The sequence below is a fragment of the Chaetodon trifascialis genome, chromosome 19 (genome assembly GCF_039877785.1).
Source record: "Chaetodon trifascialis isolate fChaTrf1 chromosome 19, fChaTrf1.hap1, whole genome shotgun sequence".
Taxonomy (NCBI): domain Eukaryota; kingdom Metazoa; phylum Chordata; class Actinopteri; order Chaetodontiformes; family Chaetodontidae; genus Chaetodon; species Chaetodon trifascialis.
The window spans coordinates 5,890,839-5,903,669 of record NC_092074.1 but is presented as its reverse complement, the minus strand read 5'-3'; positions in this window follow the sequence as shown (position 1 = coordinate 5,903,669).

Below are 12,831 nucleotides of genomic sequence, written 5' to 3'. Positions count from 1 at the left end.
ACTGTAACTTAACTTCACACAGTACAAATTAAATTACTTTCTCAAATCAAACAAATGTTCTTCAAACAAAACACTCTGAGGAGGAATGAGCCCTCTCCTCATGTTAAACTCCCCAGCTCTTGGCTGTTTTGGGCTGTTTTTGGTAGCCATCCCTGTCACTCATCTGCATTATCATCAGTGACAAAGTGGGTCATACTTGGGCAGTCTGGGAAAGAGCAAGAGCAAAACTCAGTGCAAGTCAAGCCCACTGAAAGACACTGGCATTTGCTGGTTTCATTACATTTTCCATCTTTACAGTACAGGTGGCTGATGTCTTGAACTTCTTTAGGTGCTGGTGCCTTCTGGAACATGATAGGTTCAACGGATCATCCTGTCTGAGCCTCCATCCTCTACCAACTGGGTTCCAGAGATGAGGCTTGGCCTGATGGCTGTGACGCCAAACTGCTGTTTGGTATAAGGCTCTTAATACATGTTGCTCGAAGGCGTCTTCTGTTGGGGGTAGATTTGCTGCTGAAGAATCTGTGGTAGATGCTAGTATGTACCTCAGATCATCTAGGCTGGTGCAAGGACAGCCATTCTCCTTTTTCTTTTGGCCATACAGGAGGAGGACATATTTTCTTGCCACAGGCAAAGCTTCTTCAAGGTTTCCAGACAGTCCAAACTTGGCCATTTCATTTAAGTCAGTGAGATGGGTCTTCAGTCTTATGAAGGCAGTGGTCTTTCCAATTCTGTACAAGCTGCTTGTGGTATTGCAACCCATGAGGGCGTGCCATGCAGATAAACACTCACAAAGAGCTGTTCCAAGACTCTGAGCAACTGAACAAACTGGGACAAGTCTTTCCTTTAGGCCATGTCCAGAATGCATGAACACTTGCGAGGATCCAAACATCCCTTTGCTTGAATAGTACACAAGCAAAACCAGTACATCTGTATCATCACATTTGACATTTGACTCCGCAAGGTGTATTGCATGTAACACCAGTCTTGTGTCAGCCTCCTCCTGGTCACAGTAAAGATCTGTCAAAAAGTCAACACCTGACTTGCTAACCCTCTTGACCTCCTCACCATTTTCAAAGCCACCTGCCAATATAACTGTATTCTCTGAAGAGATTCCCTCTGGCCCAGCACCAGTGATGTAGTTGCTGACAAAGCTACATGGAGCAGCCTTGTTCCCACTGATCCTCAGGTATTTCCTGTAGTTTGGAACACTTGCTTGTCCTATGATAATATTTGTCCGCCTGCTGGTTTGGATGGTGCCTCTTCTTTGCCTTTCAAGGTCTTTGACTGAGTGTTGATGATCATATCTGTCAAACACTAAAATAACACAGCTGATGCCTTCCTTTCCCATTAACATTGTGGTCTTATTCCAGATACATTCACCAAGGTCATTGAATGTCTGAAAGCTTGAATCACGGAGTCTCTGCAGAAGAGCCATGCCATCGATGAGATATGCTGATGGTTCTTTGACACTGGGCAGCTGCTGTGTCTCTTCAACGACAGACTCCAGTTTCTTAGCAAGATCAGCTTTTGTGGTCTTCCTCATGCTTCCATCATCATAAAACAAAGATGGTGAGACAGCAGCCAGTTCATGAGACATCACAGTCTCCATGGACACCTCTCTTTGTTTGGAAACAGCAAGTAACCTTTGAAAGAGCACATCTGAGTCCATGTGAACCTGTCTAGACACACTGACTAACTTGGTTTCTTTTCTCTGGGTCCCAGAAGCTCTTTGTTCTTTTTGATTTTGTCAGACATTGTTCAGACAGCATTCTGCTTTGCACCATCTTGGAGGAAGTTTGAGAGCTCTTTTGCAACTTTCTCTGATGCAAACTGACCACTTGCAATATTGATCAGCTCCTCAGGAACACTCTCAAGGTCAAAGGGATTCTGCTTCTGCTCCACAGCTTCCATTATCTTCTGTATGTCTCTCTCGTCTCTGTCCATTCCGGATGCTCCATGCTCCTTGCGCATCTCCTCCTCCTTCTCATCTCAGTCCCACTCAGCGGTGCAACTCGGAAAGAGGGAGGGGAGACGGCGTGGAGTGAGTTTGACACAGCCGAGTCAAATTCACCAATCACAGCAGCTCCTCGCCTCACCTTTAAATACGCCGCTGGCCAGACGCATGGCAAGTGGCAAGTCCGACACCCAAACTTCTCCCAGGAGGAGACTGACGTCACTCATCTGTGTGTGTGTGTGTATTTTATATTCTGTTCTATATTTTGTAGTATATTTTGTTTATATATATTCTCAATATAAATATTTTGTTTTTATATTTGCTTTTTATATATATAGTTCTCTCTCTTTTCTTTCTTTTCTAATTTTATTCTAATTCTATTCTTGAAAGGAGCACTGCAACAAAAAAAATTTCCCCTCTTGGATAAATAAAGGATTTGTGATTCTGATTCTGATGTCTAAATATGAGGTCCTTAGATGGTAAATCCTCCGCCTCCTCTTCATCCTCCTCAAAGCAATGATGTCATCCATCTTTGTAGATAATGTTAAGCATTACTATGATTACATTTGTATTTGGAATGAAATGACGTGGGTAATAGCGGACAACGATCATCACTTACGTTTTTTTCCATGTGTCTGTCTCTCTGTCTCTCGAGTGCTCTGAGATAGATGCAGTATATATGCTCTGTAGGATGCCACGGCTGTTTCTGGTTGGCACAGCGACGTTAACCGATTAGTTCGCATCCCTGTTTCACCTGTGTACATTCGGTCAGGGTGAGTTACCATTACGCGTGCCGAACGTGCTTGCGATGTCGTCAGATGAGATGCTGATCAAAATATAGGTCTGACTGTATGTGCTGACTCAGATTGCTGCATTGAATCGTGGCTGTTACTAATTATTGAACGCAGTGTGCGTTCGATGACTGACCGAGCACTGCTGAAAACACTGTTAAAACCACGCTGCCGTCTTGTTGAAGGTGTGATATATGGCGTCATCAACCACGTTTTCAGCGGATTGCCGTTATCACCTAGCAGCCACCCATCCAGAGGGGTGTTCCCCCGAAAGATGCTAGAATTCGCCAGGATGAACGAGTCATGTGCCGACCCGGGGAAACTGGCATACACATCTGTCACCAGGTAATTTGAGTCACAGATCACCAGACATCCCTGTTTCACCTGTGTACATTCAGTCAGGTTGAGTGACCATTACGCGTGCCGAACGCGCTTGCAATGTGGTCAGATGAAATACTAATCAAAATATATAAATTTAGGTCTGACTATGTGCTGACTCAGACAGTTGCATTGAATTGTGGCTGTTGCTAATTATTGATCGCAGTGAAATGCCAGACACTGTGGAAATCTGCCTGTGAGGTATTGGTGACATGAGCGCACGACTCCGCCGGTTTACAAAAACCCACTTGCCCAGCAGTGCACCACTGGCGCACAGAGTTGACAGGGTCTGGGGTGGCGAGCTTTCAGCGCACTTTTACGCCACTGGCATGGACCAAAATAGAACGAAAATCCAAATCCGCCGGCTGATTATGCCGACACCTCCCCCTACTACGCCGCAACGCCCATCCTGGCACACCTCTGTGCACCTCGGTTTACCAAAATACCAAGTGCGCTGTGCACCTGCCTGTGCTGCACGAAAATACCACTGCGCGGGTGCGCACCCTGCGCCGGCGGTGGTATCGAGAATAGAGGGGTTGCACAAGGCAGCTGCCTTGGTCCATTACTGTTCTCACTTTTCATGCTGCCACTTGGTGACATGAGAGAACACAATGTATGTTTCCATGGTTGTGCACATAATAAACAACTGCACATCTGTGCTGAACCAAATGATGCTGCAGCTGTAGACTCGATCACCAACTGTTTCTTGGCAATGACTCGATGAGCAATAATTTTTTGAAGCTAAACAGGGACAAAACTAAAATCCTACTGGTTGGCTCAAAAACTAAGATAATCAAGACAAACATTAATAATCAGGGGAAATTAACTCTCTGAATTAAATCTGAGATGACAAATGTTGGTGTTATCCAGGATTCAGAGCTAAACTTCAAGCCCCACATCAACGTGAAAAAAACTCTTTTTTTTTTTTTACACATTTTACACTTTTTGTTTTACACATTTTTTCACCTTAGACACATAGCAAAAGTATGACCATTTCTAAATCAAAAAGGTCCTTTATCCCAACAGCTGTAAGACTGTTTACGCATCATGTAATGTAGCACTGTATTGATGCTGGCTTTCTCAATTCTACATCATAAACCTGTTTTGGATTTTGCACTACTGTTCAAGGCAAATATGCTCTAATACCAATATCTGCTCACATTTATCTATTTCAAATTGTATACTTCTCTCATCTGTGCAATAACAGTATTTATTATCTGTATTGGCAACTGCACTTTTATACGGGGGGGGGGGCAAAAACTAGAAGTCAAAAGAAGTGTGACGGACAAGAAAGAAACAATTCACTGGAGATGGACAAGGCTCATTGCTCAGATGACGACTTGGAAGAAACCATGCGCTCGGTACTTCAGAGTATCAGTAAGGAAATATGCTATTTCAGAGCTGAACATAAAATGGACTTACACAAACTTAAAGTCAATTAACATGGCTATGAGGGACGTGCTGATTGAATCCATGAAAGAACAGAAGGCCATGCAGGACATACAGATTTGGAAGCACGATATTGAAGAAATAACATTCGTATCTATGGTGTACCCAAGGAGAAAGAAGGCAACTCTTCTTCAGGCTACAACATGACAGCGCGCTGGGGATAGGATTGAAAACGGGAACGCCAAGCAAGGGAACGATTACAGGAATTTGAGCGAACCCCCTCCAACTAAATTTTTATTTTGTCATGGTGATGTGTGTGACACTTTGTTGATCCCTTTGTATAACAAGCAGTGTTAGTTAAGCTAATGCTAATTGTGGCTTTTGCCCATGGCATGAATTCAGTAAATGGTCCAAATATATATACATTTCCTTGTAGGCGCTATCTATTATCCAGTCAATATGATCAAGAGGTTGAGAGGATGCTGCATTGCTTGTTTTGATTTTGAAGGACATCTTATTTACTTAATCTACTTTGCAATCCAAATAAGGACCAAGAGGTAGGGAAATTACCTCCCTCTTTTCTTTTTATTCACTTTTGATGCTGGTATACAATGGGCTACATTTCTCCATTTCACCTGGTGCAATTTTTAAATTTCTAAGTTGTATACTTCTCTCAGCTGTGCAATAACACTATTTATTTATTTTTATTCATATTGGCAACTGTATTTTTATAAACTGTATGTGTTGTGCATATACGTAGACCAAGTGAAATAGTATTTTCTTAGGTGCAATAGTATTTATCAATTGCAATAAAAAAAACATGTCATGTCAGAAGTTAGTTTTTCTCATAAGACTACTAGCAACAGTACTTTTTTAGGGCAGTAGATTCTTTGGCATTTACTATTTTTAATAATCTGTACAAATGTACATAGACATTTTTCTATTCTGTATCTTGTATACTTCTATATTTCTTTATGCCACTCTATGCCACTGTGCTTGCTTTTTGTAACCTGCTTGGTGTCATGGCTAAATTTCCCCGGTGTGGGATCAATAAAGTCCTGTCTTATCTTATTAATTACTATTTATCATGAACCTACAGCTAGGATTAATCTGATAGGATTCAGTTGGAGAGAGGTTCAAGGCAGGGCTGCTGTCTTTGTCCTACTCTCTTTTAGCACAAGCAATAAGGCAGAGTGGCAAATTGAAGGGTATCAATATTGGGGGGAATGAACATATCATTGGACTTTTTGCAGATGATGTCATTGTTTTCCTTGAACAACCATGCATTTGCATCCATTAAAATATGGAATGTCACAGCAGAAAAATACAAATTAAAGAAAGGGGTTCGTACACTGAGGTGGTTTGCATATGACTCAAAATTTAAGATGGGGGTGTATGATCCAATATTCAAAGAATGGGCACAAAAAGGCATAACCACAATATATACAGTTTCAGAAAATGGTGAGCTTATGAGCTTTGAAGAATTAAAGACAAAGTATGGTCTTGAAAACAAGGAATTTCTGAGATACTTGCAGTTACGAAATTACTTTACAAAAGTAAAGCAGCTCTGTGCACCTAGATCAATGGCATTGTTTTCCAATTTTTTAATGTTAGCGTGATTTGACAATTCATCAAATCGATCATGTCCATCAGCAAGCATTCGCACCACAGCTGTAACTAGGGCTGGGCGATATGGCTGAAAACTCTATTGTGATATAAGTGTTTTATATTGGTTGATATCAATAATTATTGATATTTTTTATGACCTATTTAAAATAAGGACCGGGAGAAAAATACATTCAATTTAAACATTTTTATTTTAAATTGAACCTTCCTCTGATTATAATCCCCTCAGCTATCAAGGCAGAAAGGAAAGGAAATGTCAACACAACAATGGAAAACACTCAAATAATAAATGTAAAAAAAAAAAAAAATGTAAACAGAGAGGAACCTGAGAACTTATTTCCTGCAGGTTTAGTGCAGGAAGTTCACAAGCTGATTCACCTTCTGCTGAATGTTTTCAGATATGTGCAGTGTTTTGTAAACATAGCAGAAACTGAGGTAGACTTGACATCTGTAACAAACAAACATGATAGACAGTACAGTAAGATTGACTGAACTATAAAACCAGCCTAGACATATGAACAACTTTAGTCACTCTTTATTGCAAGTGTGTTTAAAAAAAAAAAAAAAAAAAAAAAAAAGCAAGCACATGATGTTTATAGAGAGATGAGATGTTTATATCCTGGCTTCTCCACAGTGCTCAGTGGAAGCATGTCTTTAGCTATATGATATGCCACTGCCTCCGTTATGTCTTTGTGCCTTTTAGATGATTTGTTATCAGGCACTAAAGCAGATACCTCTGCATGGTGGTCAGCTGCTTGTGCGGTGGTGCTGTGGTTGGCGGACGTTGGCGGACGTTGGCGAATACGGCTGCGCTCCAAAGAGTGAGCGCGGCTAAAGTGGTTAAATAAGTTTGTGGTATTACTGTTCTTGGCGGGGACAACAGTCTTGCATAAGTATATTGTTCTGACTACAGTCCGACTTATAAAATCCCCCCAAAAATGCCATACTGGCTAGCTGACTTTCCCTGTTTCAGCGACAATTTCTTCGCTCACTGCAGCGCTTTCTATTTCTCATTTCACTCCTCGCGAAGCATCAAACACGAGACAACGAGATGACGCAACCGAACTTGATAATGTTACATGATTGGCGTGTTAGCGTGTCTCTCTCACTGATTAGCGATTACTCCCTACGTTGCTCGGTTACCTGAGAGCTAGTGCATTTGTTCATGCAACCAACCTCGCTTCGCAACTTCAGGTTTCTTCCAAAAAAAAATTATCGAATGTTTTATCGAACGCATTTTTTATTGATATTGATGACGTGTCAATATCGCAATCGTTTTATTGCCCAGCCCTAGCTGTAACCACTTTCAGAGAAGAGAAAAGATGGCTAGCGGAGACTGTGAAGGAAGGATGCCGACTGTGGTGAAGGAAAACTCGATTGTTTCTCTATATGAAGGATTTGGGACCCGACTGTCTGGATTTAAACATTTCGCAACAGACTACTCATACACACTAATGCGTGCTCGGACTATACGCACAGGGCGTGCATGTGTCAGGACTCAGGAGACTGCAAGATCGACATGGCTAGCAACTGCAACTCCCTCATTTCATTATGGGAATTACCGTTCAGTCGTCGAGTGATGAGTGTGTTATTAAATGGTGAGTTGTGTTATGTTGTACTCTCCAAATGTTGAATTGTAAATAGTTGTATTGATTGCATATTGCCAGCCAAATACTGTATATACTGAATATGTTCTGGAAAGATTTGATGATAGTATAATTTGATTTGATTGTTGCCATGGCATCCATGGTGCCTATAAATTGTAGACTGTGCTAAACAGTGATTTCATGGGCAATCTAGGAGATGACAATGTATCTGTTGATGGCCACAGTGGAAGTGTTTTATTGTGGAACCTAATTTATTGTATTTGAGAAATTTAACTTGATATAGCTATGCAAAAATACTGTACAGTATGTACAATTCATGTCTGGTGTTGCCATCTAGTGGTTGAACAGGAAAACCAAATTAAACAATACAATGTAACACTGTAAAGTTAGCTATCTGACTTTTATTTATTATTATTTCACGGGTCATCTTAGCCATCGTCACAACAGTTGCACCCCCTGAGAATTTTGTCAGGAGCTGCCACTGGGTAATACCCATGGTTAAGATCCCAAGTTGGGTAGCCCGGTGACACAAGTGGTAACACTGTCGCCTCACAGCTAGAAGGTTTGCATGTTCTCCCCATGTTCACCCGGGGTTTCCTCCTTAAATAACCCCCACTAAAAACATGCAAGAAGATCATCGCCTGACCAATGGTGACGAAGGAGAACTGGTCCCCTGGCAGCTGGCAGCCCACCATGGAGGATCGACAGACCAAGGATGGAATAAATGCGGAGAAAATAATTTCACTAGCATGGGGTGTACAGTTCCCTCCCTGTAACTCTGTGTGCTGTGATTAATAAAGTTGATTTCTTCTTCTTCTACAGGAAGTACTGGATCAGCTCTCTGTTTAATGGGTCGTCATTCTCAGTCCCTAGTAGGTTGAAAGTTTGAAAAGTGTTGAAGCTGGTAATGAAGAAACACTCCCAGCTTCTAATTGGCCACATTTGGACGCCTATCCTGCTACTTCTGCGAATGCACCCAGCTAAATAGCCCTTGAGTTAGATATAGTTGCCAACCACGCCCGTTAATAGCAGCTCTCCTCTGGTTGGATGGCTGTCATGGCTGCTGGGAAGTCGCTGTGAGCAACCCTCCGTGTCAGCCTTCCCAAACACGCTGCTAAACCTAGCTCTAAGTACTGTTAAACTCAACAACCCAAACTGGAACCGTTTGTGGAAGAATCCATCGAGGAATTAGAATCTTACATAGACTCGATTTATCACAACATGGCTAAAAAACCTGACGGCAAACGAGGGAGAAATCAGCTGAGCTCGAGTGATCTCGACAACTCGAATGTTTCAATGGATCTCCACCACATTCGGGAATCCATGACCACGATGCAACAACAACTGGAAAAACTTGACCTACTAAAAAAGTTGTCGGATGATGTGGAAGATCTAAAACAAGCCATGGACTTCAACAATGCGCTAGTCGAAACCCTCAAAGAAGACAACGCTTCCCTCAGAATGGAAGTGAACAAACTAAAGACTTTGACAGCTGAACTCCAACAACAAAATCAGAAAATGACAAATGATATTCTTGACATGCAATCCAGAAGCATGAGGGATACCAGAAACCAGTAAGGAGACTTACCAGACCTCTGAGCAGCTGGTCAAGTCATTCTTGAAAGACAGTCTGAAGATGGACGAACGTGAGCTCGGAACCATCCGCTTCTCGAGAGTACATCGCATTGGGCAGGTTGAGGCTTCCAAACAGAAACATCGTCCCATGGTGGCAAAAGTCCTCGATACCAAAATGAAGATTTCCATCATGGAGAGAAGGAAGGAGCTCCGGGGTACCAACTTTTCCATCAGCGACCAGTTCCCGCCGGAGAACTGGTCGCTGATGTCACCAACTGGCTTGGTGGAAGTGACCACATGACCAGCTGATGTAAACAGTTGCTTTCTTTCGACGTCATCAGAGCGGAGATCACCATAGCAACAAAAGGCACCGCCGAGCCACCGCCGCAGCAAACGGACCCACAGATTCGTTACGGTGACAGCCCTTTCTCTCTCTCTCTCTCTGTCAACCAGTCGCTTACTATTATAATTTAATTTTTATTATTATTATTATTTTTTCAGTACTTTTTTTCTCCCTTTCTTTAATCTTATCGTTTTTATTACAACTATTATTTATTTAATTACTAACTAACTTATTTTGGTTAACTTGTCACCTGACTTCTCTTCTTGTTCTTACTCCATTTAATTTCTATCCTTTTCTTTATTCTTCAAATTGATGCAGCCTGGGAATGGCAGACCCACTTTTTTTTTTTTTTCCATGTGTGTCCCTTTTTCTCTTTCTTGCTTGTTGTTTGTATTGTCACGATTTAATTCTAAATGTTTTTTGTCTTTTTCATATCTCCCCCTTATTTTATTCTTTTTTCTTTTTTTTCGTCTTATATGTTAATGTCCGTGTGTCTATGTTGTATATATGACTGCACACTTTCTTTCACTCACTCACTCGCTCACTCAAGCCTCTCTTTCAGACAGACACACACACAACACTACACGTGCGCTCACACATGCGTGGTCACACACACACACACACACACACACACACACACACACACACACACACACACACACTATCTCTCGCTTGCTTGCTGGCTTGCTCTCTCTTCCCCCCCCCCCCTCCAGCTGCAGCAGCATCCTCAAATTCAGACAGACCTTCCCTACATAGACCTAACTAACACACAGTTATACAAACTCTGAACCTGGTGACCTGGAATGTGCGTGGCATTCGTAATCAAACCAAAAGAATAAAAATTAATTAATCATTTAATTAAATTAAAGGCCGACATATGCTTTTTACAAGAAACACATCTTACAGACTCAGAATTACAATATTTCCAACCTAAACAATTCAATCAAATATTCTCTTCAACATACAATAGCAAACAGAGAGGCGCCTCAATCCTAATAAATAAAAACTTACCCTTAATTCATAACACATCTACTGTAGATCCAGAAGGAAGATACATCATCATCAGAGCATCTATAAACAACACAACATTCACATTTGCTAACATATATGGACCCAATAACGATGACCAGTCTTTTTTTCATGCCTTCTTTTCTCTACTGAGTGAATCAACAAACATCATAATTGCAGGAGACTTCAATACCGTTATAGAACCCACAACTGACCGTTCAAGCACCTCTGGTAATACAAGAAACTGGCACTCCACCGAAATAATCAAACAATACATGAATGACTACGGACTTGGCGATATTTGGAGAATGAGAAACCCTTTGACACGAGAATATACCTATTTCTCCCCCCTACACCTGTCTTCTTCCCGAATAGACCTTTTTCTGATCAGCAACTCACTTGCTCCTAACATCCATGAATCCATAATCAATCCCATTACCATAAGCGATCATGCCCCTGTCTCTCTTGCCGTAAACATTCAATCATATACCAGACCCCTTACAAGATGGCGATTCAATACATCATTACTTCAAGACCCCGACTTTAACACTTCAATAGCTGAAGAGTGGGCATCCTTTATGGAAATGAACGACTCTCCAGACATATCACCATCACTATTATGGGAAACAGGTAAATCAGTAATCAGAGGGAAAATAATATCATATTCATCGTATAAGAAAAAACAACAACAAAAACTGGAAAACAGCCTAGAACAAAGAATCAAACAACTTACAAACCATCTCTCCAATAACCACACAGAAGAGATAAAAAAGGAACTCAGTAACCTAAAAACAGAACTCGACAATATAATACACAAAAAAACACAATTTCTAATCCAACAACTTAAGTGACAATTTTCAATATAGCAACAAAGCAGGGAAATATTTAGCAAACCAACTACAACACAAAAAAGAAAAGTCAATTATTCCATCAATAATTACCTCTAACGGCAAAATCACTCAGGACCCACAGGAAATAAAAGGAAGGTCTGAAAATGCTTGGGATTCTGCAACTCAAGACCCACTCCTTCCCTTTCACGTCGGAAACATTAAGTATTTAGGTATTAATATTTCCCCCAGGCTGTCAGAGTTATTTAACCTCAATTACACTCCACTACTAAAAAAAATACAAGACGACTTCAAACGATGGACAAATCTCCCACTCTCACTAATAGGACGAATCGCAACAGTTAAAATGAAAACCCTACCTCAAATCAACTACCTATTTTCCATGCTTCCCATTACCCCAACAGACAAATGGCTCAAATCTCTCAACACCTCAATTAACCAGTTCTATTGGAAAAATAAAAAACCAAAAATCTCACTCTCAACCTTACAGAAGAAAAAATCCCAAGGCGGCCTCGAAGCACCAAACTTTCAACTATACTTCCTAGCAAACCAATTACAGTACCTAACCAAATGGACTCAGCAACCCAATTACAATAACTCATCGATAGACTTAGAACAATCCCAATGTCAAAACATCTCAATCACAGACCTACCGTTCCTACCCCAATCAATTAAAAAGCTCAACCTCTTCAAGAATACAGTAATCTCGACAACTCTGACAGCCTGGTGGAAAGCCATTAGAATCACTAGCTCATCACTATCACCCTGTAAGTACACCCCAATTTGGCACAACCCTGATGACAACACCCCCATTCATTTTCCCACATGGCAAAACAAAGGAATCACTCACCTTCACCATCTTTTTGAAAATAATCAATTCATAACTTTCAACAAATTAATCCAGAAGTATGGGGTTGGGAGGAATCAACTCTTCCAATACCAACAACTTAAATCTATTATCAAATCTAAGATGAACATAACCAACAACTCTCTCAAACCCTTCAAACTAGATGAAGAAATTAAGAAAATCACAGACTCAAATAAAATAATCTCAAAGATCTATAAACTTTTATCCAGCTCAGATGAATCCATAACACTCCCAACCTCAAAATGGGAAAACGACTTGGCCATCTCTCCCAACCCCGACTTCTGGACACAAATCTGCGCAAATATCTTCTCTATGATGGACAACACAAACTTGCAACTTATACAGTATAAGACTCTACACAGGACTCACATCACTCAACACAAAATGCTAAAAATGGGCTTAACTGACACAGACACCTGTTCACAATGCACTTTGGGTAGCACC